At 38.2% G+C, this 25,405-nt stretch overlaps 1 long non-coding RNA gene across 1 annotated transcript; it reads right to left on the bottom strand.

The window, feature by feature from the left end:
• Positions 1 to 21,360: 21,360 nt before the first annotated feature.
• On the bottom strand, positions 21,361 to 22,203 carry LOC115955224. Its single transcript, XR_004084068.1, has 3 exons — positions 22,172 to 22,203; positions 21,573 to 21,692; positions 21,361 to 21,414 (listed from the first exon to the last, which is right to left on the bottom strand). It is a non-coding gene; the product is annotated as an uncharacterized LOC115955224 (long non-coding RNA).
• Positions 22,204 to 25,405: the final 3,202 nt, after the last annotated feature.

Below are 25,405 nucleotides of genomic sequence, written 5' to 3' on the forward strand. Positions count from 1 at the left end.
CTTTTTTTTTTTTTTTTCAAAAAAACCTTTACATATTTTTTTAACGTGAATCTTTACATATACCTTAATAAGTAAACTCTATACATTTCATTTCCTTAGGTGCATAAAAAAAGACATCTATTCCATAATAATAGTGACTAATTAGTTTTTTCATGATCTCATTTATAACATTTTTTACTATTATCAAATTTTACTGGTGATTTTCATAATAGAGACATTAAATGAGAGTTAAAATCATAGAACCTTTCATTAGATTTTTAAAAGATGTGGTGTGTGAAGAATATAAGCATTTAAGGAATTTTTTTTTTATATTATATTATTTATAAATAATGTTAAATGAAATGTCAAAAAAAGGATTCTGAAAATTTTCATCTTTATTTCTTATATATTTCTATTATTACCAAAGAATGTCTTCCTTTTAGTTTTGATAATAAATATGTTTTTCTAGATTAGAGTTTGGTTAGTTTTAAGTTTAAATTTTGTATGATTTTATTTAATTGTTGATTATATGATTTAATTAAGTGAATTTAACGATTTATTTAATTGCATTGTAAAGTTCTTAATGACATTCTTAAGGTCATCTTTAATTAATTTTTCACTCCTTTAGCTGTCAGCCTCTTTGTTTTCCAATTAACTGTTACAAATTAATTTATTTAATTGACGTTTGATTTCTTTTAATAATCTCTCTCTCTCTCTCTCTCTCTGTTAACATCCGATTGTTTTCCCAAATTTGATGATAATCCTAATGTACTAAATATGCATTGTAACGTTTATTTATTTATTTTTATTCCATTTTGCTATTATGAAGTTAGTATATCCATAACTATTAGTTTATTTTATGATATGTTTGGTTTGATATTATTATTATTATTTTGTATTCTCTTTTTCTATTGATGCATTGTATGTTTTATGGGAATACTTTATAAGATTTTTTTTTTTTTTTAATTGAGTGTTTCTAAATTAGTATTTATTTTGTATTTCATTTTTCCATTGATGCGTTGTAACATTTCATGGGAAGACTTTATAAGTACAATTTTTATTTATTGAATTTAAATAAAATATTATATGTGTAATTTTTTTTTTAAATGAGACAAATTATAAATAATTTAATGATATGGAGGATGTTGCTAAATTTAAATGTTGAATAAAATTAGATGAGAAGAAAAATATTAAAAATGAAATGTATAGCAATAAACACCAAATTATTTTATTTATGCTATGTAATAAAATAACATTATATTTTTATATACTATCTTTATAATGCAATAATATAACATTAACAACCAATGAAAATAAAAAAGATAACAACATAAAACACAAAACTAAATCGTATCAACCCAAAGGATGTATGAATTATGATGTGTTTCAATTCTTTGTTATCATGGTTCATAGAGATGTGATCCATTTTCAGCCGAGCTATTTTCAATTGGTTATACATCCCAGCCAGCTCCTATACATTGCAACTCCACTATTTCAGCAAATTTGTCCCAATCTAGCCAAGCAACAAATAACTTCTGCTCTAATGTATGAGATACATGCCAAAATGTGTCTTTCATGAAGTCTCCCCTTGCCCTTTCACTAAAAGGTCAAGCTAGATTACCATTCAATTCCAATTTTAGCAAACTGACTGACTTCTAGCAGTCTAAAATTGATTTATGTGATGCATTTGGTGGAGCTTTCAGTACTGCATCAGTATGTTTTGATGATCAACCTGTTACACTAAAGTAAAAAATGTAAATACCAAAAACTGAAGAAAAAAAAAAAAGAGAGATAGAGAGACTGAGAGACAGAGAGAGAGGGTTTTTGTGTGGAAAAATAGAAAATTATGCATGGAATAAGAGAGGGAATGACAATTTTATAGTATGAGGATAAAATTAAGAAGAGTCAAATATAAAGGAAGATAAAAAGATAGAATAATAGTAATATTGAGAGTAGTGGGGATATGAAAAGTTAAAATGGAATGAGAAAGGTTGAAAAAAGTTAAGGTAGAGGGATATGAAAAATTAAAATGGAATTGAAAATTTAATAATAAATAAGAATAGTTAAAAATAAGATAAATATGATATTTTGATTGTAATATAATAGAGTTTTTACTTCACTTTAAATGTTAAAAAATTGTATAAAAAAAATGGGAAAAAAATTGATAATGACATGGCTGTTGACGTGACTCAACATGAGCATAGCAACATTAAATGTTATGCTTCAGCTTTTAGTAATATATAGATATGGATTAGTTACCAATAACTATATGTTATTATTGTCATGAATAGCCTATATAATACCCATCATCACACCCTTTCTTATAAGTCATAGTATATTACTCTATATTTAGATATACACAATCCTATTGTATGTCTCTCCCACATATTTTTCTACAATTTATATTTGTTTGTTCTAAGAAAAGGCAATATAAGTTGTTTTTGAACCTTTGTGAGTGGAAGTGTGTCCATCACAAAGGTTGACGCTATAGTCTAATCCTGGGGGGTTGTTTGGCCAAGAGAACTAGTCGTACCAAATTTTACTCCAGGTGGCACGAATCAACCTTTAAGGACAACGCTATTCGTAGCGTGATTCTATACAATTGTGAGATGGTTCTAAACTCCTTTTTATTTTATGTTCTTACTAATTATTTGGGATATTAATTTTGTATTAAAACTTGTTTATTCACTAAAATATTTCCAACACAAAATGCAAACCCATCACCACCAATTGCCACCAAAATCAACCAAGCATCACCCAAAGTTAACCCAATCACCACTAGCTACTATAAAGACAACCCATAATCAACCAATCAACACTAGTCCAAAACCACCAAAAACCCAAAATTAGATCAACCCAAAATCACCAAAATCAACTCAAAATCCAAAGAGTGAGATTAGTAGAATTGGCAGCATGGCGAGAGGTGGAGAGTGAGAGAGGGATGGTTGAGAGAGAGATAGAGGCAAAGCAAATAGACATATAGGTTAAAAAAAAAAAAAAGATTTTAGAGAAGTGGAGAATTGACGACGAGAGAGGAGATAGAAAATATAATTAAAAAACTAAATAAAAAATAGTATGGTGCTACAATACCCTTCTACTGGGGTATTGTAGCACCATGCCATTTTTTTAGGCATATGACACATCTAATGTAGGTGGTCTTTTGGTGTTTGGTCATTAGTGTGCTAAATGCTAAATATTTAGTATTTAGCATATCTAATGCCAGTGCTTTTATAGCTCATTTAAAAAAAAAAAAAGGGGGGAGTGTTAAAAATTGAATGCTAGAAGCCACCTGAAAATCGAAGCAGGCACATCACACACACCGTCCACCTAGATGAGCTGCTGGTACCAAGAAAGCTTAACAAGAAAAAGATCAAGACGAAGAACACTCAGATGAGCACTGAGAAAAAAAATTGGAATTTTTTTTTTTCAAGGATTAACATGTGGAGAGATAGAGAGAATGATTTTTTGTTTGTTTGTGTGTGTGGGGGTTGTTTGTTCTTAGAGATAAATAGTCTCTCTTTTGGCAAATTTCAAGGGGCAAAAGTTAGATTTAATGAATTTGTCTAGTATTACTTTAGATTTTAATTTTGTTAGGTGTGTTTTGTCTAATTTTAATTTTGTCTCTTCACCTTCGTCTTCAAGGAAAGGGCCTTATTATTATTATTATTTAGGTAAAGGCCTAAAGAAGCCTTAATTTATCTCAAAAAAAAAAAAAGCCTTAATTAAAATGTACACATACATATATATTATATTATAGTATTAGTTAAAAAAGGGGGTCTTCTATTATTTGGGGCCCTTAGACCATTGCCGCTGCTTATATGCTCTAGTTGGCCCTGCTTGGATGTCATGAACACAATAGAAAGTGTCAACCAGTTGGACTATTATTGACGACCTTTTTAAACTTTAATTACTTTATTGAAAAAAAATTACGTAATAAACTGTTGTTGATAGAGTATAGCATGAATGAATTTTATTCAGCAGAGAAGCTAATGCAGAGCATCATGTATGCTTACAAGGGCAAGTAGTTGGGTTTCAAATTCAAGTGCAAGCACGTATGTTACAGCATAGGTCCCTAATTAGAAAACTTCACCACTGCTAGGTTGTTGGAAGCTTCTAGAAGGAATTTGGAAGTTAGGAAGATAGCTGATGCATATGCGATTGGTTACAGTACTGCATATGTTAGCAAACAGCCCTCTTATTGTAGTTTCAACTGAGTCCCGTACAAGTATAGATTGATATTAAAGTTAGTTCTTAAGACAGGTAAGAAACAATATTGTAACACATAACAGCCAACTAGTGACAATTATGCAGTAATAGTTGCATAAATACGCATATAGACTTCATTTTTATGCTTGATTGAAAACATCTCCTTAGATCAGGTCCATGTCTTTTCCGTTTGGTTAACACTGCAGACTCTGGGTTTGGGGGTTTTGTGTTTGTGAGTCTCTGTGGGTTTCTAGTGGCCTTGGTTGCTATACATACACTTGGTATACAATACAACACAACACAACACAATAACTCCCAATTATTGAGAGAGAGGGGTTTCTAAATCATGCTCTCCACCGGGTGAAATAGCTATGCACGTTCAATTGTTATTTGCCGGAACAATGAAGAAAATTGTGAATTATGTGAAAATTATGTTTGATTAAAGAAAGTTAAAAGAAAAATTAAGAGAGTAAAAAAAGAAAAGAAAATAAATATATTTGTAAAAGCTGATGTGGACTTTTTTGCCAACTACTTAGTGACGTAGCAAATAAAATTTAGACACATCGTCATCTCATTTAATTTTTTTTAATATTAGACATGCCAACTGTACAAATTGTTTGCCACATAGGCATAGATTGCATATTGAAAATAATAGGGATTAAATTGACTGTTGTTAAAATATAAGAATTAAATTAACTTTGACATCCAAATTTAGGGATTAAAATAGTGTTTTCGTCTAACGAAAAATATTTGCATTTTCTCCTTGTAGATTGCAATAGGAATTATAAAGAGAATAACAAGTTTCATGAGAACCGTAACCATGCATCATCGTCCTTCTAGACTATTCGTAAATTCATTATTTGATTCCGGTCTACTAGAAGAAGTTGTGCTGGATTGGTCTCTCCTTATGGAAAAGGCTGCTTGTTTGGGAGTCGGAAGGTTCACAGTTTCACCATCAAGCATCTTGATTATAATTGTCTTGGTGGGGCGATCACTTGGGTCATGTTGTACACATAAGAGACCAATATTTAGGCACTTCACAAACTGATCTGCAATGCAAGTATCTTGTAGGGTCTCGTCCATTAAATCCAACAGCATGTCATCGGTCCACAATCTCCATGCCTATGACAGTAAACAAACATTGGTACGAAGTAAAAACTTACCAAAGCATAGGTTATTAGAAAACTTAACACACCTACATAGCCTATAATGAAACAAAATAGGATGAGAATGAAGATGGTTATGAAAATTCAACACACTTACATAACTTAGAAGGCTCATTGCTATATTCAATTTAAAGTAGAAGAGTATAAACAATACTATTGCTAAAAGTTCTCTCTCTATGGTTTTCTCTCTTGAGAAAGCCTACGAGGTGAAAAAGTTTTTCCCTCTCTCTTGGTCTCCCTTGGGCGTCTGAAGGGGTGGAAGAAATAGCCTTTTTGGCTTTGTTTTCTCCTATAGGTAGAACTCTCGGTTTTTTAAAGTTTGTTTTTAAGTTTCGTTTTCCCTCGCTGTTAAGATGGAGGAACTAACTCAGAGATGTGAGAACCTAAAACTCTCTGGAAAAGAAGGTGGGGAGGTAAACATCGACCCAAAGGAGGAAGATCCCGAAATGGTGGTTGTTGGGAAGTTCCTCACAAAAAGAAGAATAAACTTGGAAACAGTAGTGCGCACTTTGAAACCCATTTGGAAAACAATAGAAAGCTTTGAAGTACAGGATGCGGATGATAACACGGCACTCTTTGTATTCATGAATGAGGAGGATATGAACAAGGTCCTATGGTCCAGTCCATGGTCTTACGACAAGTATCTATTGGTCCTACATAGGCTTGGTGTGTTGGAATCTGTCTCTACCCTCACTCTCGAACAGGCCTCCATCCGGGTGCAAATCCACGGCCTGCCAATGAGAAAACAGACCAGAGACAAGGGGGAACGCATTGGTGGAACTATGGGAGAGGTTGAAAAGGTTGACAGGGTGGAAAGAGGCTTCAGTATGGGGAAATGTTTACGGGTAAGGGTGCGCATTGACATATCGGAACCAATTTGCAGGGGTAGAATGGTTCTTATTGGGAACACTTCTTCAACTTGGGTGGACTTGCAGTACGAGCAACTGCCGATATTCTGCTATTGGTGCGGGAAACTCGACCATGATGATAGAGACTGCTCTCTATGGATTCAAAGCAAGGAATCGCTTGGTCTAGAGGATAGGCAATTTGGTTCGTGGCTTAGAGCGATCACGGATTGGTTGTAAAGGCCATTAGTGGCAGAGATAGGACGGAAGGAAACTAAGAAAGAAAAGGAAGCTAAGGCGAATGTGGTGTGGAGTAGGAACCAGCCTAAGCCAGTCCCTACAAACCACCCGATAGAGGCAAAGGAGGCAGGATGCAGTGGCAAGCGACCCCGGGAAACATGGGCTACATCAGATATGGCAGTAGATGGTCTAGCGTTGCCAAATAGGGTGGCCGTGGATTTTGAGGCCCAACTGTAGGATTTAGACCAGGCAATCAGTGGAATAGACATGGTGGTGAATTCGAGAAAGGAAGATCTCAATCAAAACCCAAAGCATGGGATTTTCGGAGGAATCAGAAACACTGAATAGTAGTGGATCACCCCAAGACTTATGGTCCAACCCAACTTTGAATAAGGGCCACATTCAAGCTGATGGGCCTGCGCAACAAAACGAAAACACGATGGGTACTAAAGCCCACCATGGAGAGTTTCAGCACAAAGCTAACCTTCAAGGAAACATCACGACTTGGTAAAAAGAGAGTACAGAAGGGCCCACCATAAGATTAGAGGGGTTGAAAGGGATAAACACGCTGTTGTCTTAAACCAAACAAAGTGGGGTAGGAAAAGAAAACTCTCTGCAGAAAGGAGAGGCAGTGAAAAATACCCATGGCCACAATGATCCGAGCAACTTGGCGACATGGAAAAGGGTGCCAATGGAACCCGTCAGCCTAGCTACTTTGATTAGTGAAGGAGTGGGGATTGGCGTGAAAAGGAAGGTGATGATGCCTTTAAAAGAAATCCCAGCCAACATTCAAATGGAGAAATGATCTAAGAAAGTAGAGAGCGAGATTGCACTCAGCCAAAATCTGATCAAGCAAGCACTATCGTTGGAGGCTGCAAGGCGGCCTTGCCGGAATCGCTAGAACTTTCGGGGGCTTGGGAACGGCCAACTAGTCCGTGCGTTAGAGAAGGTAGTGACTTCACAAGATTCCATATTAATTTTTCTTATGGAAACTAAGCTTTTTTTTTTTTTTTTTTTTTTTTTTTGAGATGGATAGTATTCAAGAAACTCTTGATAGACCAAGGGGGTTGGTGGTACCTAGCAAAGGAAGAAGTGGGGGTTTAGCACTCCTTTGGAAGAGGGAAATCTGGGTGGAGATTCAAAATTACTCTGAGAACCACATTGATGCCATTATTGTGCCAATGGGAGATGCCCCACGGTGGAGGCTCATGGGCTTCTACGAAAACCCGGAAATGAACAAAAGAGAGAAGTCGTGGTCCCTCCTCACTAGGTTGTCAAGAGGCAACTCTTTACCTTGGGTTTGTATAGGGGATTTTAATGAGCTGATGCAGGGAGGAGAAAAAGACAGAGGCAGCAGCCGTCCAGCTAGACAAATGGCTTGCTTTTGCAATTCTGTGAATGAGAGTCAACTAGGGGATTCAGGCTACGTTGGGTAGAATTTTACCTGATGCCTCAAGCTTGGAGACAGGGGTTGGATTAGGGAAAGGCTAGACAGAGCATTAGTATCAACGGGGTGGGCACAAAGCTTTCCCACTCACCAACTACATCACCTAGCGAGCTCTGCATCTGACCACTGCATCCTACTTCTAAAAGAAACCCCTCCACGGAGCAAACCATGGCATAGGAAGAAGCCTTTCAGGTTCGAATCAATGTGGATCCAAGATGAGTCATGCATTCATGTGGTGAAGGAAGCATGGGCTAAAGGAATGGCAAGAGCGTCTGACTCCCCTTATTCAAGCTATCTTAAGGAATGCCGCTCTACACTGGCTTCATGGAACTCCTCAACCTTTGGGTATGCTGGAAAGAAAATTTCCAAACTCCAATGATCACTCCAAGAACTTGAATGTCAGAAAGGTACCCCTCAGTTAAGACCCATATAGTGCTACTTCCAAAAGTAAAAGATCCAAAGCAGGTGCAGGATTTTCACCCAATTAGCTTATGTAATGTAGCATACAAACTTGCTTCAAAAATTCTAGCAAACAGATTGAAACCTTTTCTCCCAGACTTGGTGTGTGAGAACTAGAGCACTTTCATGGTGGAAAGGCTAATCATAGATAACATCCTAGTGGCATCAGAAACTATGTTCCACATAAGCCAAAAGAGGAAGGGCAAGGTTGGGAAAATGGCGCTAAAATTGGACATGAGCAAAGCTTATGACCGGGTGGAGTGGATATGCTTGGAGCAGATCATGATCAAGCTAGGATTTAGTAGAAGATGGGTGGGTTTGATGATGCAGTGCATTACGACAGTCTCCTATGCAATCCGAATAAACGGGCATCCATAAGGCCACATCGTACCTAACCGGGGTCTTCGCCAAGGTGACCCTCTCTGGCCTTACTTATTCTTGATGTGTGTGGAGGGACTATGTGCCTTACTCCACCAAGCAGTCCAGAACAGGAAGTTGAAAGGCATATTAGCATGTAGAAATAGGCCGAAAATATCACACCTATTTTTTGCTGATCACAGTCTGATTTTTGGAAGGGCAACAGTGACAGAAAGTTCTAAAATCATACAAATCCTAAAGGTGTATGAGGAATCATCCAGTCAGCAGCTGAATAAGCAAAAAACTTCCCTTTACTTCAGCCGAAACATAGATGTAGGGACATAAGAGATAACCCAAACTATGCTTTGTGCCCAGGTAATTAGGCAACACGAGACTTATTTAGGCCTCCCCTCAGTCATTGGGAGATCGAAGACCAACTCTTTTGCCCAACTAAAAGGGAAGTAGCTAAAAATTTGTCGGGTTGGAAGGAGAAGCTGCTCTTAACTGCTAGGAATGAAGTTCTCATCAAGGTAGTAGCCCAAGCGGTCCCAACATACACTATGAGCTACTTTAAGCTCCCCAATGTCCTTTGTGATGAACTAATGAGCATGGTCTATCAGTTTTGATGGGGGCAGAAAAGGGAAAAGAGAAAGATGGTATGGTTAAGTTGGGAAAAGTTGTGCAAACCAAAGGATATAGGAGGTATAGGATTCAAAGACCTAAAAAGCTTTAATTTATCCCTTTTGGCTAAACAGGGGTGGAGGCTTCAAAATCACCATCCTCGCTCTTTTCAAGAGTTTTTAAAGCAAAATATTTCCCCACCAATGATTTTGTACATGCTACCATGGGTAAACACCCATCCTTTGCTTGGCGGAATATAATGGCAAGCCAAAAGATTGTGGAGAAAGGTTTGGTCTTGAGGGTAGACAATGGTGAGAACATCCAGATATGGAGCGATAGGTGGATCCCAAACCCATCCACATACAAGATCTCTTCCCCTCCCTACCTGGTGAATAGGACTCGAACTTGATTAAGCAAGTCTCCCCCCCCCCCCCCCCACCAAACGAAGCTGCGATCATCATGAGCATTCCCTTAAGCCTAAGTCTGCCTCCAGATAAGAGAATATGGAGTGGCACAAGCAATGGCAAGTTCACGGTCAGTAGCGCCTACAAACTAATCTTGGAGGTCAATGAAAAAGATGTTTTGGGGAAGACTTCTGACCAAGTAGCGATGAAGCTACTGTGGAAAACAATATGGGGCACAAAGACTCTAAACAAAGTTCAAAAATTCATTTGGAGGGCTTGCAAAGATATTTTGGCCACCAAGACGAACTTGAGGAAGTGCCACATCACAAGCAATGACCTGTGCATGAGTTGTAACAAGGCAGCAAAGACTAGTGGACACATGTTTTGGTTCTGCGAAAAGGCGAAGGAAGTTTGGAATAGCAGCAACATGGTCTTCCCTTTCATGATAGTTGGAAACTGGGAATTCGTTGATATTGTTTGGAATGTCATAAAGCATACCCCAAAAGACTTTGGAATGCTAGAAAAGACTACAATGATATGCTGGGAAATTTGGAAAAATAGAAATGTTATGAGCCTTAAAGGCGTGGGCAATCAGGTGTACAAGGTCCTGAAGAAGGCTCTCAATCAAGTGGAGGATAATCAGGCTACTCATGAGAAGATCTTACCACAAAGAGATAAGGAAGAAATTTGTTGGTCTGGGCCAAGGGAAGGGAGATACAAAGCTAATGTTGATCGTGCTACCTTTATCGAAACACAAGCGTCGGGCATGGACCTGGTAATTCGCAACAATCGGGGACAGGTAATGGTGGCCATGAGTAGGAAAATCCCTGCTCTGCTGTTGGCAATAAGTGTGGAGACAAAAGCAATGGAATTAGCTATGGAGTGGATGTTGGAGATGGGGTTTCGAGAGGTCACCTTCGAAACTGACTCCCTAAGTTTACATAATGCTCTGAAAAGGGTGTCAACGTCAGATGCCTTAGTGGAGACTATAATGGAAACCATCCTACGTCAAGCCTAGAATTACAGAATTTTTGATGTCTCTCATGTAAAAGGGCAGGGTAACAAACCCGCCCGTATCTTAGCCCAATATGCTAAAAAAATTGGGAACTTAGTTGTTTGGTTGGAGGAAACTCCTAGCCTTATTATGCACGCATGCGCTCAGGATGTAGTTTCATTTTTCTCAAGTTGAATAGAAGTTTCAAAGTTTCCGAATAAAAATAAATAAATAAATAAAAAGAAGGCTCATTGCTTGTTTTGACTTATAAAAACCTATGTTCTTCTTTCCACTTATAATCTCAAGTAAAACTACCCCAAAACTAAAAACATCGGATTTGATTGAGAAGATTCCATCTAATGTGTACTCCGAAGACATATAGCCACTACATCTATAGCCACTACATCGCAACAGTTGTATAAATTATGATATTAGCAGGACACTTTGTGCATATTATCTAAACAAAGTTATTAGAATGAAGATTTGCCATAATACACAAACAATTAGCTACAACAATCATATTGTGTTTGCCTCCATTTGTTTGCCACCAACAATCCTCGCCAATCCAAAGTAAGATATTTTAGGGTTTATTTCATGGTTTAGAAGAACATTACTGGTTTTCAAATCTCAATGAGTGATCCTTAATCTAGAGTCTTGGTGAAGATAAAGAAGCCCTCGAGCAATTCCCAAAATGATGTTGAAACGCATCTCCTAGTCCAAAAATATGCTTTACTTTTGATCTTATGTTTTTCCATAATTTCAGTTTGTATTTGAAAAAATAAATTTAGTGAAAGTTCAAAAACGTGTACAAAACACCTTTGAACGTTTAGACTCCCAAATTACAACTTAATCAATTCAAGCAATATGTCAAACAACTAGTGTGCGGAAACTTAACATATGCTATCATACGAAATAGATTAAAAACTATCTAAGCCATAACAGATTAAAATCCACAGCAGATAAATAAAAGGCAAAGATAGAGAGGAAGGAAGATGCAAACACAAAGACAACACGCGATGTGTTATCGAAGAGGAAACCGAAGCCCTCGACGTAAAACCTCTCCGCCACCCTCCAAGCGGTAATCAATCCACTAGAAAATACAGTTGGGATACAAGGACAGCAATAGACCCTCCAAGCCTAATCTACCCAATGCACCTAAGCTCTCCAAGCTTCTTGCTCCAACGAGGTTGCGCCGAACCTTATTCTTTTCTAGCTTCCCGGATTCCGCTACTAGACCGTAGCATCAACCAATGAAGATTGGTTCCTTCCTAACTGTTTCCCAGAAATCCAAACAGCAGTCTCACAATGATGATGATGGTGAGAACCTGGTTTGGTATAATGCCTCTCAAGGATTTAACAATGGAGAGGAAGAGAGTTGAGGAATTTGTAGAGATTCTAAGGTATAGATTGTGGATGAAACAATCTTATTTTTCTTTAGGGTTTCTCTCTCAAAATTCTCTCTAGAAGCTCTCTTTCAAATGTGGGTAAAAAGGGTATTTGTACTGGAGTGGAGAGGAATGTGAAATGTCAGGTTTTTACAAAACAGGGGTGGCTCGCGGCTTGACCAAGTCGCGAGATCCAGTCGCGAGATAACCGTATGGCCAGTTGTTCTGTTTTGTCCTGTAGTGCTCCAGCTAGCATGACTGTTCATCTTCCAGCATGCTTGGCACGTGTTCATCTTCTGGCGGCTTGCAGCCGCGAGTAACCTGCGAGTCCCAGCCGCGAGTCCCTGTTTTCTTGCACAAACTTGAGCAAACTTCACTCTATCTCACTCACTACCCTTACATCAAACCCACCTAAATACAGGGTTACTAAATGCTGAAATACAAGCAAATTTGGCACGGAATAAAGCCAATTAGATGGTTGAATAAATTCAACCTTACAATCTCCCCCTTTGGCTATTCCGTGACAAAACCCTAAAACAGACTCTAGACTTAACATGTGAGTTGGGAACAGTTGAACAAAACTCACTTACACCTAACTCTAGAAGCTGTGAAGCATTTGAATCAAATGAACATAATACTCCTGAAACACAACAATACACCATGATCATTGTAAGCAGAAAATTATAAAATGCATATGAAACAAGCAATATGTGATCAAGCAAAGATGGAGTTATGAAACAAACCATGGCTTGATCAACCAAGTGAACACCACAAGGTAGTGATCACAGTGCTCATTCACACTTGGAATGAACACAAGGACATACAAGTTAACAAGCACAAGGCAAGACACTTGTATGTTCAACACTCAACCAATGCATAACACACAAGGTATATGCATCTAGGAACAATCCTACAAGGGCACAAGAGTGACAGTACATAAACCTAAATGCATAACATTTAGATTAGAGTACTGATTTCAACATAGCATAAAGGTTGCACTAGGCAAGGTACAAACCATAAAGCCTACAAACTATGCATAAAACATAAACCCTAAAAGCTTACACAAGCACATGGGTACAAAACACAAAAACATTCTGAATAACATTATCAAAATATATTAAACTTTAAACCAAGAATATAGGTTAAGAGTTAGAAACAATACCCCAAAAACATAGTGTATCAAACCCATAAAACCACTAAGAGTATGTTTTCAAAACATAAATATATATATAACAAAGTCTTAGAGTTTGACATGACTCCCCCTCAACACATTACTCCCCCTTAAGAGCTGCTTTTCTGCTTCTCAATCGATCATCAATGTCATTATCAACAGAAACATCTCCCCCTTTTTGACAGGAATGGCCAAAGGGTCAGTGTTCAGGCTGAGTGGTGAAGCTGTCAAGTTTTGCAGACAAAACATCAATCTGATCCTGCATAACTCTCATCCTCTCAGAGTGCTCATTCTGGACTTCTCTGATCCCATCAAGTCTTTCCAGAATGATTTGGAAAGCATCTGGAGGTGTATCTGAAGAAGTTGATGCTCTGGGTCTTTTGCCACTCCTCTTGGGTGTTGAGGTTGATGCATGCCCTGCTGCCTCTGCTTCAGTCTCCATTGGGACACCTTCTCCTTCATCACCTTCATCTTCTTCTCCTGGAAGCCTAACACTTATCCTTTTGCAGGTAAGCTTGTTAATTGCAGAAGGTGTGTGTAAGGTTGAATTTAATCAACCATGTGTTGGCTTTATTCCATGACAAATTTGCTTGTAATATAGCACTTAGAAACCTTGTATTTAGGTGGGAATCATGTAAGGGTAGTGTGTGAGAGAGTGTGAAGAAATGCTCAAGACAGTGCAGTGAAGCAGAGACTCGCGGCTTGGCCTCGCGGGTGGCTCGCGGCTTGCAAGCCGCCAAAAGTTGCTCACGTGCAGAGCATGCAGGGGAGCTGAACAGTCACGCCACCTGGAGCACTACACGACAAAAATCCAGACTGGCCATTAAGTTAACTCGCGACTTGAACTCGCGACTCAGTCAAGTCGCGAGGTCAAGTCGCCAGTCAGCCCTGTTTTTGGAAAAACTGACTCTTCGTATTCTATTCTCACACCAGTATAAATACCCCTCATTCCCACAAGATATGGGTGGCTATTCAGAAAGAAAAACCCTAAGAGAGGTTTCTTCAAAACACCCATCCAATTAGAGAGAGCTACTCATCTTTGTAGTCTCTTCTCATTCCCTCTCTCATTGTCATACCTATTGAGAGGAGATTTCTATCCAAACACTACCCACACCCATTTAGAGTGTTGAGTGTTCTTGGAGTTTTGGGAAGCATTGGAAGATGCCAAGGATGGCGAATGCTATGGTTTAGTAGCGGAATCCGGGAAGCTAGAAAAGAAAAAGGTTTGGCGCAACCTCGTTGGAGCAAGAAGCTTGGAGGGCTTAGGTGCACTGGGTAGATTAGGCTTGGAGGGTCTATTGCTGTCCTTGTATCCCAACTGTATTTTCTAGTGGATTTTTTACCGCTTGGAGGGCGGCGGAGAGGTTTTACGCCGAGGGCTTCGGTTTCCTCTTCGATAACACATCGTGTGTTGTCCTTGTGTTTGCATCTTCCTTCCTCTCTATCTTTGCCTTTTTATTTATCTGCTGTGGATATTAATCTGTTATGACTTAGATAGTATTTAATCAATTTCGTTTGATAGCATATGTTAAGTTTCCGCACACTAGTTGTTTGACATATTGCTTGAATTGATTAAGTTGTTTTTTGGGGGTCTAAACGTTCAAAGGTGTTTTTGTACACGTTTTTGAACTTTCAGTGTGGACATGGGACTGATGTCTTGTGGGATAGGAACACCCTTCCTTCTAAAAATCCTCATTAGCAAACTGGGAAAGATCAATTTTGGCCTAGAGGTTATTCTTGTCTCATCCACAATGGTGTCATATATGTGGGAACTTATGTCTATGAAGTTCTTTTCTTTGAGATCCATCAGAAAGACTGCTCTAGCACAATTGATTGTAGTCAACTTCTTAATGGGATAGAGGTTAAACATCATGATGATTGTTAGACACCTCATGTCCATTGGAAAGGCAGTGGTATTCAAACATTTTCCTTCTCTCTGCCCACCTATCCTTTGTTGAACTGTTTCAATGGAGACACTCCTATCCTTGTAGTTGATAAATTCCTCATCATCTAATCCTTCAAGTCCTAATGCATCATCTATGACATGAGCATCCAAAATGAATTCTTTACCTCTAACCCAGCAACTTAACTCATTCTCCTTTATCACAGCATTTGAGTAAAATTCCCTAATCAGGGGTTCACACACTACAAGGAAATCACTCAGAAGTTTTTCCCATCCTCTTCCTTCAAAACAGCTGGGAATAAAGGTTTGTCTCAAATCCTCCAAATCTACAAATCTTTCTTGAATAATTCCTGCACTCATGAAGTTATCCCTGTATCTCTCAAAATGATGAACTGATCTAAATAGCTTAGAGTCCATTTTCAATCTTTTGTCAGCCTTCTTTGCAGGAGTTTTCTTCTTAGGAGGTGAGGGAGCCATCTGTGAACAATCAGAAGAGGCCACAACAGAATAGAGCAATATATGTGTAGAACAAGTCAGTCCCATGTAATTAACAAAGAGATTTCATCCATACAAATGAACTTGGAACATTTAAACACAAGCTACTTAGATCAATCACATGGAAAAGCAAGCCTAAGATAGGAAATACACATAAAAGCATCAGATATAGAAACTAACTTAAAGGCAGTTATAAGTCAATAAGACAGATAATGGAAAATGATATGTCACATAAACAGTATTGTGAAGCACACATATGCTCCCAAAAGATTAACACAATAGAGCAGGCATATTTAGCACATTAAACTCACAGCCTAAAAAGGAACAATTTGAAACAACTCAACAGCTCAAAGTTAAGATAAAATCAAAGAATCACTTAGCTAAGCACAGGATGAAGAGCAATAATGAAACAACTAAGATCAAATCATATTCTAGCAGCAGCAAACGCAATCTAAGCATGAACAAGGGGCAAAAACCGAATCACAAACCCATTTCTAAATCACAAATATATGCGAAAAATCAAAGGGAAAAGCACAAAATCAAGTAGAAAAGAGTGCAGAACAGAAAACCCATACCTGTGACTTGAGGATTTTGAGCTACAAGTATGCAACAATGGAGATTGGAAATGGGAGCACGGAGTGTTTGGGAGGGAGAAGATGAACAGTCACAAAAATTCAAGGGAAAACTGAAAATGATTTAAAAACTGCTCCTGTTTCTGCCAAACACGCGATTTTCGCGACTTGAGTAAGTCGCCACACAGTCACCAGCTCAAGCAGCCAAAACACTCAAGACCAAAAATTTGAAAAAAATTTTCTAAGTGTTTTTCGCGACTGGAAGGTCTACCCGGGAGTGAGTCGCGAGTTGAGCCACGAAAATCTCTGAGTGAACCTCGCGACTGGACCTTCCACTCGCGGACAAGTCGCCAAAAATGACCAGCGAAGATGCGACTGAGGCTCGCGACTTGAAATACCCGCGACTGAGCCGCCAAAACAGGGCAAAACTGGGTTTTTGAAATTTTCAGATTTTTCAAACAAAATACTTTCCAAAAACACTTAAAACACTCAAAAATCTTTTTGTGCTTGAATTAACAAAGATTGAGCATATGAAAACACATTTCATCAAGTACAATCACACAAGTGAATATCGCATTTATCGAACAAAAACTTGTGTGTTGTGTGTGAATATCAACAATGAGATAGTCCTTCGTCTAATGTGAAGCTTCAATGATCAATTCAACCAAGGCATACACAATTAGCACTAGATCATGTGACCCATCTCAATTATTGAAGTATGTATATATGACTTCCCACAAAACTTGATAACATGATTTGGAGCTTTACATTTGACTCCACTTTCAATCATAACAATTGATCTTTTTGATCTTTTGAGTCAATCACCTCTCATTGTGAAAGTGATATTTGACATTTCACTTTAATGAACAAGCCTTTGGCTTTTTGAATAAACATTTTCTTTAATATAAAGTCGCTTACCCTTTTTCCTAGTCAAATACTAGAATGTGCGACAGGCTTTTGCAGCTCAATATCTCTTTTCATTTGGAGATTTACATTTGGTGAGCTCTTTTTAGCAAAACAAAAATAAAGAGTGGGAAGATATATAGACACAAGTCTATGCATGTCTCAAGATCAACATAACCATTCACTAATCATTCATGACAAGTTTGAAAATCTATTTACAACAATCACATAGATTTCAAGATTTTTCCCATAGTGATATGAGTGCATGAAAAAAAGCAATGCTCGAAAATGCACAAAGCCATTTGCACAAAGGTACAAGGCAAAACAAGTTTTGAGACAAAGACTCAACAAAGTCAATCAAGCTTTTTGATTTTCTAATTTTTATGTGATTTTTGGATTTTTGACACAAGAAACAAAAAGATTGATACGACAAAATAAAAGATATTCACAAGTAGACAAGCAAACAACCAACATCAAAAATAGCAAGCAAAACAAACAAACATAGTCACAAAGCATAGGAAGTATTAATGCATGGACATGTTTTAATGCTTATGCATGAGTACCCTTATTCACCCTCACGTCACTTGCGTTTGGGGTGATCTCCTTATAGGATTGGGTACGGGAGTTAGGTCTTTCAAACCTTCGTGAGAAGCTTTCCAAGCAGTTGGTGAATGCACCAATCATCTTCATCATTCCAGGATCACCATTCTGATCTCTAGATTGATTTCCAGCCCAAATTCTTCTATCATTTCTAGGTCCTCCTGACCTTTGAGGAGTTGCACTGTTCTTTGCTCTCAGCTTTTGGCAATTAGGTCGAGTATGCCCTTGAAGTCCGCAATAGTGGCACACATAAGTTCCTCTAGAACCTCTTTGTGGTCGTGGACGTGACTTGGCACGAGATTCAGACCTGCCTGTAAACTGATTACGAGGATTTAACATCCGTTGGTTCACCAAATTCTTCTTCTTCTCCACCTCGAGCTTCTCACCAGTAAGGTTAGCTACAACTGGATCTTTGGCTTTTACAAACTTCACTTCTTTAGTGACATTTCCAGATGAACTACCTCCTCTGGTATATCCCAATCCGGATTTGTCTGAAAAACTCTTTTGAGATGAGATAACATCATCTAGCTTCTTGGTGGTGACCCTCTCTATTTTAGCATTTGCTTGCACAACCTCACTCTCAAGAAATCTTACTTTTGTGTAAGTTTCGAACAACTCACCATTCAGAGTTTCTATCTCACATTTGGCCTCCCTATATCGGATTAGGAGACTTTTGTAGTCCTCTTCAGCCTTCTTCATTTTTCTCACAGCAGCTTTGGCCACCCTTGTGTACTCCCTCGACTTCTCCAAGAGTGAGTTGTAATTCTCCTGAAGATGTGCTGTGCTTCCATCTTCTTCAGCATCCGATTCTTCAACAATTCCTAGTGATTCATCATCACTATGTTCTCCAAGGTCTCGCACAAGCAGATTCAACTCATCTGAAGACTTAACATGAGCAATAGTCATAAAAGCTGAATAGTTCCCCTCTTCATCACAGCTTTCTTCAGATTCTGACTCAGACGAATCCGAATCACTCAAGGTCGTGGTATGCACTTTACCTTTTGATTTCAAATAATTAGGACATTCCTTCTTAAAGTGTCCATGCCCGTTACATTCGAAACAAGTGACACCTTGTGTAGGTTGAGATTCTTTTCCATCTTTCTTTTTGAATTCCCTTTTCTCCCTTCCAGAACTTTGGAATTTTCTTTTCTCATCAAATTTGCCATTATTTTTGAATTTCAAGAACTTTCTGAAATTTTTGACAAGGTAAGCAACATCTTTGTCAACCCCATCTTCTCCCGATGAGTCTTGATCTTCCTCCTTCTCATTAATGGTCTTTAGAGTAAGAGATTTACTCTTCCGTTGATTGGGCAGCGACATTTCATAAGTCTGCAAAGAACCAACCAGCTCTTGCACTTTGATGTCATCGAGGTCCTTGCTTTCTTCAATTGCTGTCACTTTAGCTCGAAAACTTTCCGGCAATGATCGAAGGATCTTCCTTACAATCTTTGAGTCCTTCGTTTTCTCCCCCAAGTTAAACTTGCTGACAACCACTTCATTTAACTTCCCATAGAAAAAGTCAAAAGACTCATCCTCACTCATTTTGAGCTCCTCAAATCGAGTGGTTAGCATTTGTAACTTGGTGTCTTTCACTTTCTTCGTGCCTTCATAGGTAGTTTCCAAGATCTCCCATGCTTCTTTGGCAACGGTAATATGAGAAATCCTGTGAAATTCATCTGGAGACACACCACAGAAAATAGCATTGAGTGCTTTACTGTTAGCATTAGATGCAGCAAGTGCTGCCTTATCCCATGTGGATTTGGCTGCCTCAGGTTTGGTCCAACCAATCTCAACAGCATCCCAAACGGATTCATCAATAGAACACAGAAAAGCTCTCATGCGAACCTTCCAAAAAGCATAATTACTACCATCAAAATATGGAGGTGCATTTAGGGATTGAGACCTATCCATCTCAAAAGGGAGTCAAGGATCACACAATGGTAATGAAACCAATAACAGTGTACCCGCTCTGATACCAATTGAAAGTTCAAAAACGTGTACAAAACACCTTTGAACGTTTAGACCCCCAAATTACAACTTAATCAATTCAAGCAATATGTCAAACAACTAGTGTGCGGAAACTTAACATATGCTATCATACGAAATAGATTAAAAACTATCTAAGCCATAACAGATTAAAATCCACAGCAGATAAATAAAAGGCAAAGATAGAGAGGAAGGAAGATGCAAACACAAAGACAACACGCGATGTGTTATCGAAGAGGAAACCGAAGCCCTCGGCGTAAAACCTCTCCACCGCCCTCCAAGCGGTAATCAATCCACTAGAAAATACAGTTGGGATACAAGGACAGCAATAGACCCTCCAAGCCTAATCTACCCAGTGCACCTAAGCCCTCCAAGCTTCTTGCTCCAACGAGGTTGCGCCGAACCTTTTTCTTTTCTAGCTTCCCGGATTCCGCTACTAGACCGTAGCATCAACCAATGAAGATTGGTTCCTTCCTAACTGCTTCCTAGAAATCCAAACAGCAGTCTCACAATGATGATGATGGTGAGAACCTGGTTTGGTATAATGCCTCTCAAGGATTTAACAATGGAGAGGAAGAGAGTTGAGGAATTTGTAGAGATTCTAAGGTATAGATTGTGGATGAAACAATCTTGTTTTTCTTTAGGATTTCTCTCTCAAAATTCTCTCTGGAAGCTCTCTTTCAAATGTGGGTAAAAAGGGTATTTATACTGGAGTGGAGAGGAATGTGAAACGTCAGGTTTTTACAAAATAGGGGTGGCTCGCGGCTTGATCTCGCGGCTTGACCAAGTCGCGAGATCCAGTCGCGAGATAACCGTATGGCCAGTTGTTCTGTTTTGTCCTGTAGTGCTCCAGCTAGCATGACTGTTCATCTTCCAGCATGCTTGGCACGTGTGCATCTTCTGGCGGCTTGCAGCCGCGAGTAACCCGCGAGTCCCAGCCGCGAGTCCCTGTTTTCTTGCACAAACTTGAGCAAACTTCACTCTATCTCACTCACTACCCTTACATCAAACCCACCTAAATACAGGGTTACTAAATGCTGAAATACAAGCAAATTTGGCACGGAATAAAGCCAATTAGATGGTTGAATAAATTCAACCTTACATTTAGCAACTAAAATAAGATATAAAATCAACATAATACGGATAGTCGATAAAGGAAATAGGTTTAGAAGCCAACCAAATATGAAGAAGTCTAAACTTTTGTTAGCCATGTACTCTTAAATTAAAATTTTTTCATTTCCTTATATAGAGTCTGGCGAGGTTCTGATGCTGAAGTTTTGCAATCAATACCACCTCATTCTTAAATTCTAGTAGACCTTGACCTGAGACACTTTAAAGTCTCTTTACGGCAATTTCTTGACCACTTGGAAGCTTACCCTGGGACCAAAATTCCCAATACACGAAATTAACATTAACCAAAAACTAGCTGACATCTGTACATTAATGACCACTAAATGTTGCTGAGATTACCTTGTAAACAAGCCCATAGCCTCCTTGTCCAAGCTTGTTTTCATCTGAGAAGCTATTAGTAGCAATTGTATGCTTTCCAAATCATAAAAAGGTACATCTATTCCTTTCTCATCTTCTTCTTGGAACTCACCTGAATCTATGAAGTCTTGGACATAGCTTTCACTATATAACATGCATTGTACTCGATTTCTTTGGTCAATTTGTCTATTTTCTAAATTCAGAAGACACTAATATATCTTAGTTCACATGTTAATTACATGGAAGAACTTGTAACAGGTTTTTTTATGATTCAATCTAACCCAAAATAAAATATGTAAAAATAAAAATCAAAAATCAAAGTGCATAGTATGCATTTGGCAAAGTGCTTACCTTGTCTCTTGGTCATCTTTCTTCGCCATATGTAGATAAAAGTAATGGCACAGAGACCAATCACACTAGTTATTCCAACAATCAGAAGCAATATCATTCCTTTTTCTGATGGTGAAGAAACTACAACAAAGAGAGATGACTAGTCATACTTCAGGGTATTGAATTTGAATAGAAATCTCTCGCATGATGTTTAGTTTCATTAGTGATATAATTAAACGATAATTAGTGGAAGTTAAAGGATGTATGTTTTCATCAATTTGTAAAATAAAAATGGTTATTGTTGTACAAAATACAGACTAACAATATATGACTCGGTAATGATCACATTGACATTGCTGTAGACGATTTTGCAAATTTTTGGAAAGACCTGCCAACTTTGGAGGTAAAATTAGAATTGTTACACGTAAGTAAAAGAAAAAACCCTGTCAATTAGTCCTTAGCTAAATACACAAGGTCCTAACATTGTGCTAAATCACTAAAGCAACTATTATCACAGTTTGTAAAGGAAGAAAATAAAAAGCTGGGGCAACATTAACTAAATCATTATTTGTAATAAAGTAATTTTAATTTGCAATATGCACATGATATAGAATCCTGACCTTGTGTACAGCTTAACTTTGTGCCATCCCATCAAAAGTTTATAGTGCAAAGGCACCTCCTCTTCCCATCACTTGTTGATTTACAAGTTGAATGTGGCCAATCCTCGCAATCTGCAGATAAATTGCAGATTGGCTCCAGTGATGGCTCCCAAACAATCTTAACATCATCTGTAACTCTAGACGAAACATTGGAACTAGAGTTTCTTGGAGTAGTTAGATTAAATGGCAATGACTGGTTTAGCCGCAGACTATCTACATCCTTGACTTGGATAAAAAACTTTGATGCATTTTGATCGATACTAGTGACTCGATATGTCCCACTGAGGGCCTTGAAGCTAACCTGGCCAGAGGTAGTGTTGCAATTGAAACTGAAGTACATAGGATCACCACAATTTGAGCTAGTGCTAAGTGGATAAGGGATCATGTTTGTCCCACAAGGCTCACAATTTTGTACAGTTGTTTCTGCAGAAATATCAAGTTTCAAATAGTGAATAAACACAAACAAATGGGACTTGGCCTAATATACATATAATTAATGAACTTGCCTAAGAATTGCAAATCCATCTGTCCACAAACTGACAGCCCATCATCCCATGGGCCATGGTGGAGAGTTTATCATATACAGACAAGGTTAACATTTTATTTTTGTTCTGTAAAGATAATTTATATTTTCAATTATCGGCTCATCTTGACAAAATTTTGGCTATCATATAGAACCATGTTTCTTGTCAAGTTCATTACAAATAAAGTTACTAAGTTGATAGTACTATTATTTTTTGTGCCTAATATCTTAAGAGAGTGGCTGTTTCTTTAAAATTTTGAGTAGACTTGGGCTTGGACTATAATTAAACAGCTGACAGGGTTTCTAAACTTTCTACTTCATATTGAAGACGCTTTCTGGATTTCCAGGAGTACCTATATTCGAAATTCACGCAAATTTATGTAAAATCGACCAGATAGTGCAGTACCTATATCCGAAATTGCTACACGGATGGAGAGGTTAAACCTTAAACATACTCCTCTTGAAGATTAACTAACTCCTGCCTCCAAATCCAGCATGGCATTCTGGAGCGTTGATTATATGAATAAGACTTGCAGCCGCAGTTTTTAAGGCACAACTCTTTGCATTCTGTTTTGCTTTTGACCCGAGTCTTTTGTTCCGGTTTATCCCCTATCACAATCATCTTTAATTTCAAGAAGGTGTCGCCACAGGACATCGAATTTCTTGTGCACCCATCTGAAAAATCTCCAGAATACCACTTCTGAGCGACATGAGGCATGAAGCCTGGCAAACATTTGCATACCAATTTATTATTGTATAAACTACAGCTACCAAATTTTCCACAAACATTATACACACTACAATTGTCTCTCGGCATAGCAAAGTATAAGGACCCTGTCCTGTTTGTGCTCTGTTCCCAATACTCTTATCTTCCCACTAAAATTCATCACCAACCTTGCATTCTTAAAATTATAATAAGTTTGACCTTCTGTTGTTGAGACAAGAGTGTAAAAACTATAAGGTTGAATTTATTCAACCATCTAATTGGCTTTATTCCGTGCCAAATTTGCTTGTAATTCAGCATTTAGTAACCCTGTATTTAGGTGGGTTTGTTGTAAGGGTAGTGAGTGAGATAGAGTGAAGTTTGCTCAAGAGTGTGCAAGGAAACAGAGACTTGCGGCTTAGCCTCGCGAGTGACTCATGGTTGCAAGTTGCCAAACGCAGCACATGTGCCAAGCATGCCAGAAGGTGAACAGTCATGCTAGCTGGAGCACTACAGGACAAAACAGGACAACTGGCCATACGGTTATCTCGCGACTAGATCTCGCGACTTAGTCAAGCCGCGAGGTCAAGCCGCGAGCCACCCCTGTTTTGTAAATCCTGACGTTTCACATTCCTCTCCCACTCCAATATAAATATCCCTTTTACCCACAAATGTAAGAGAGCTTCTAGAGAGAATTTTGAGAGAGAAATCCTAAAGAAAAACAAGATTGTTTCACCCACAATCTATACAGTAGAGTCTCTTCAAATTCCTCAACTCTCTTCCTCTCCATTGTCAAATCTTTGAGAGGCATCTTATCAAACCTTGTTCTCACCATTTTCATTACTGTGAGAGAGCTGTTTGGATTTCTGGGAAGCAGTTAGGAAGGAACCAATCTTCATTGGTTGATGCTATGGTCTAGTAGTGGAATCCGGGAAGCTAGAAAAGAAAAAGGTTCAGCGCAACCTCGTTGGAGCAAGAAGCTTGGAGGGCTTAGGTGGACTGGGTAGATTAGGCTTGGAGGGTTTATTGCTGTCCATGTATCCCAACTATATTTTCTAGTGGATTGTTTACCGCTTGGAGGGCGGCGGAGAGGTTTTACGCCGAGGGCTTCGGTTTTCTCTTCGATAACACATCGCGTATTGTTTTTGTGTTTGCATCTTCCTTCCCTTCTATCTTTGCCTTTTTATTATCTGCTGTGGGTTGTGCTGATTAATTTGGCTTAGATAATTTATCCAATTCTATATTGTAGCTTATGTTCATTTTCTACACACTAGTTGTTTGACATAATGCTTGAATTGGTTAAGTTGTAATTTGGGGGTCTAAACGTTCAAGGGTGTTTATACACATATTTGAACTTTCAATTGGTATCAAAGCGGGTACACTTGTTGTGGTTTTATTACCTAAGTGTGATCCTAGACCCCTGTGTTGTGGTAGCTGTTACGGAAAATACCATGCTGAATTATAGCTTAAGTATTTGTGAAAATGACTCTATGCATATATCTGAAGGGTGTTTTACTAATGATCTTGTAGAGTTGTTAAAAACTAAGAAACATGCTAGAGTATTTGTTCACATGCTGGAATATTTTGAAAATCAGAATCATGTCTTACACAGTAGCATATCTGAATTTAAATCTTTGATTAAGAAATATAAAAGAAAGAATAGAATGTTGTGTGAGATGATTGAGAGTCTGAAAATGAAAAGTCAATCTGAAAGAAGCATGAAAACTGATAATGAATTTGTGTTTGAAGGTCAAGAATGTTTGTCACATGTGAGCTTATTTGTGCATACCTCATTGAAGGTGTTTAATGCATGTTTGTGGTATCTTGATAGTGGGTGTTCTCACCATGTGACAGGGGATAAGTCACTGTTTAAGACACTCAAAGAAAAGGTTGGTGACTATGTGACCTTTGGTGATGGAAGTCATGCTCAAGTCCTAGGAAAAGGAACCATTGAGATACCTGGTTTACC

The sequence above is a fragment of the Quercus lobata genome, chromosome 8 (genome assembly GCF_001633185.2).
Source record: "Quercus lobata isolate SW786 chromosome 8, ValleyOak3.0 Primary Assembly, whole genome shotgun sequence".
NCBI lineage: Eukaryota > Viridiplantae > Streptophyta > Magnoliopsida > Fagales > Fagaceae > Quercus > Quercus lobata.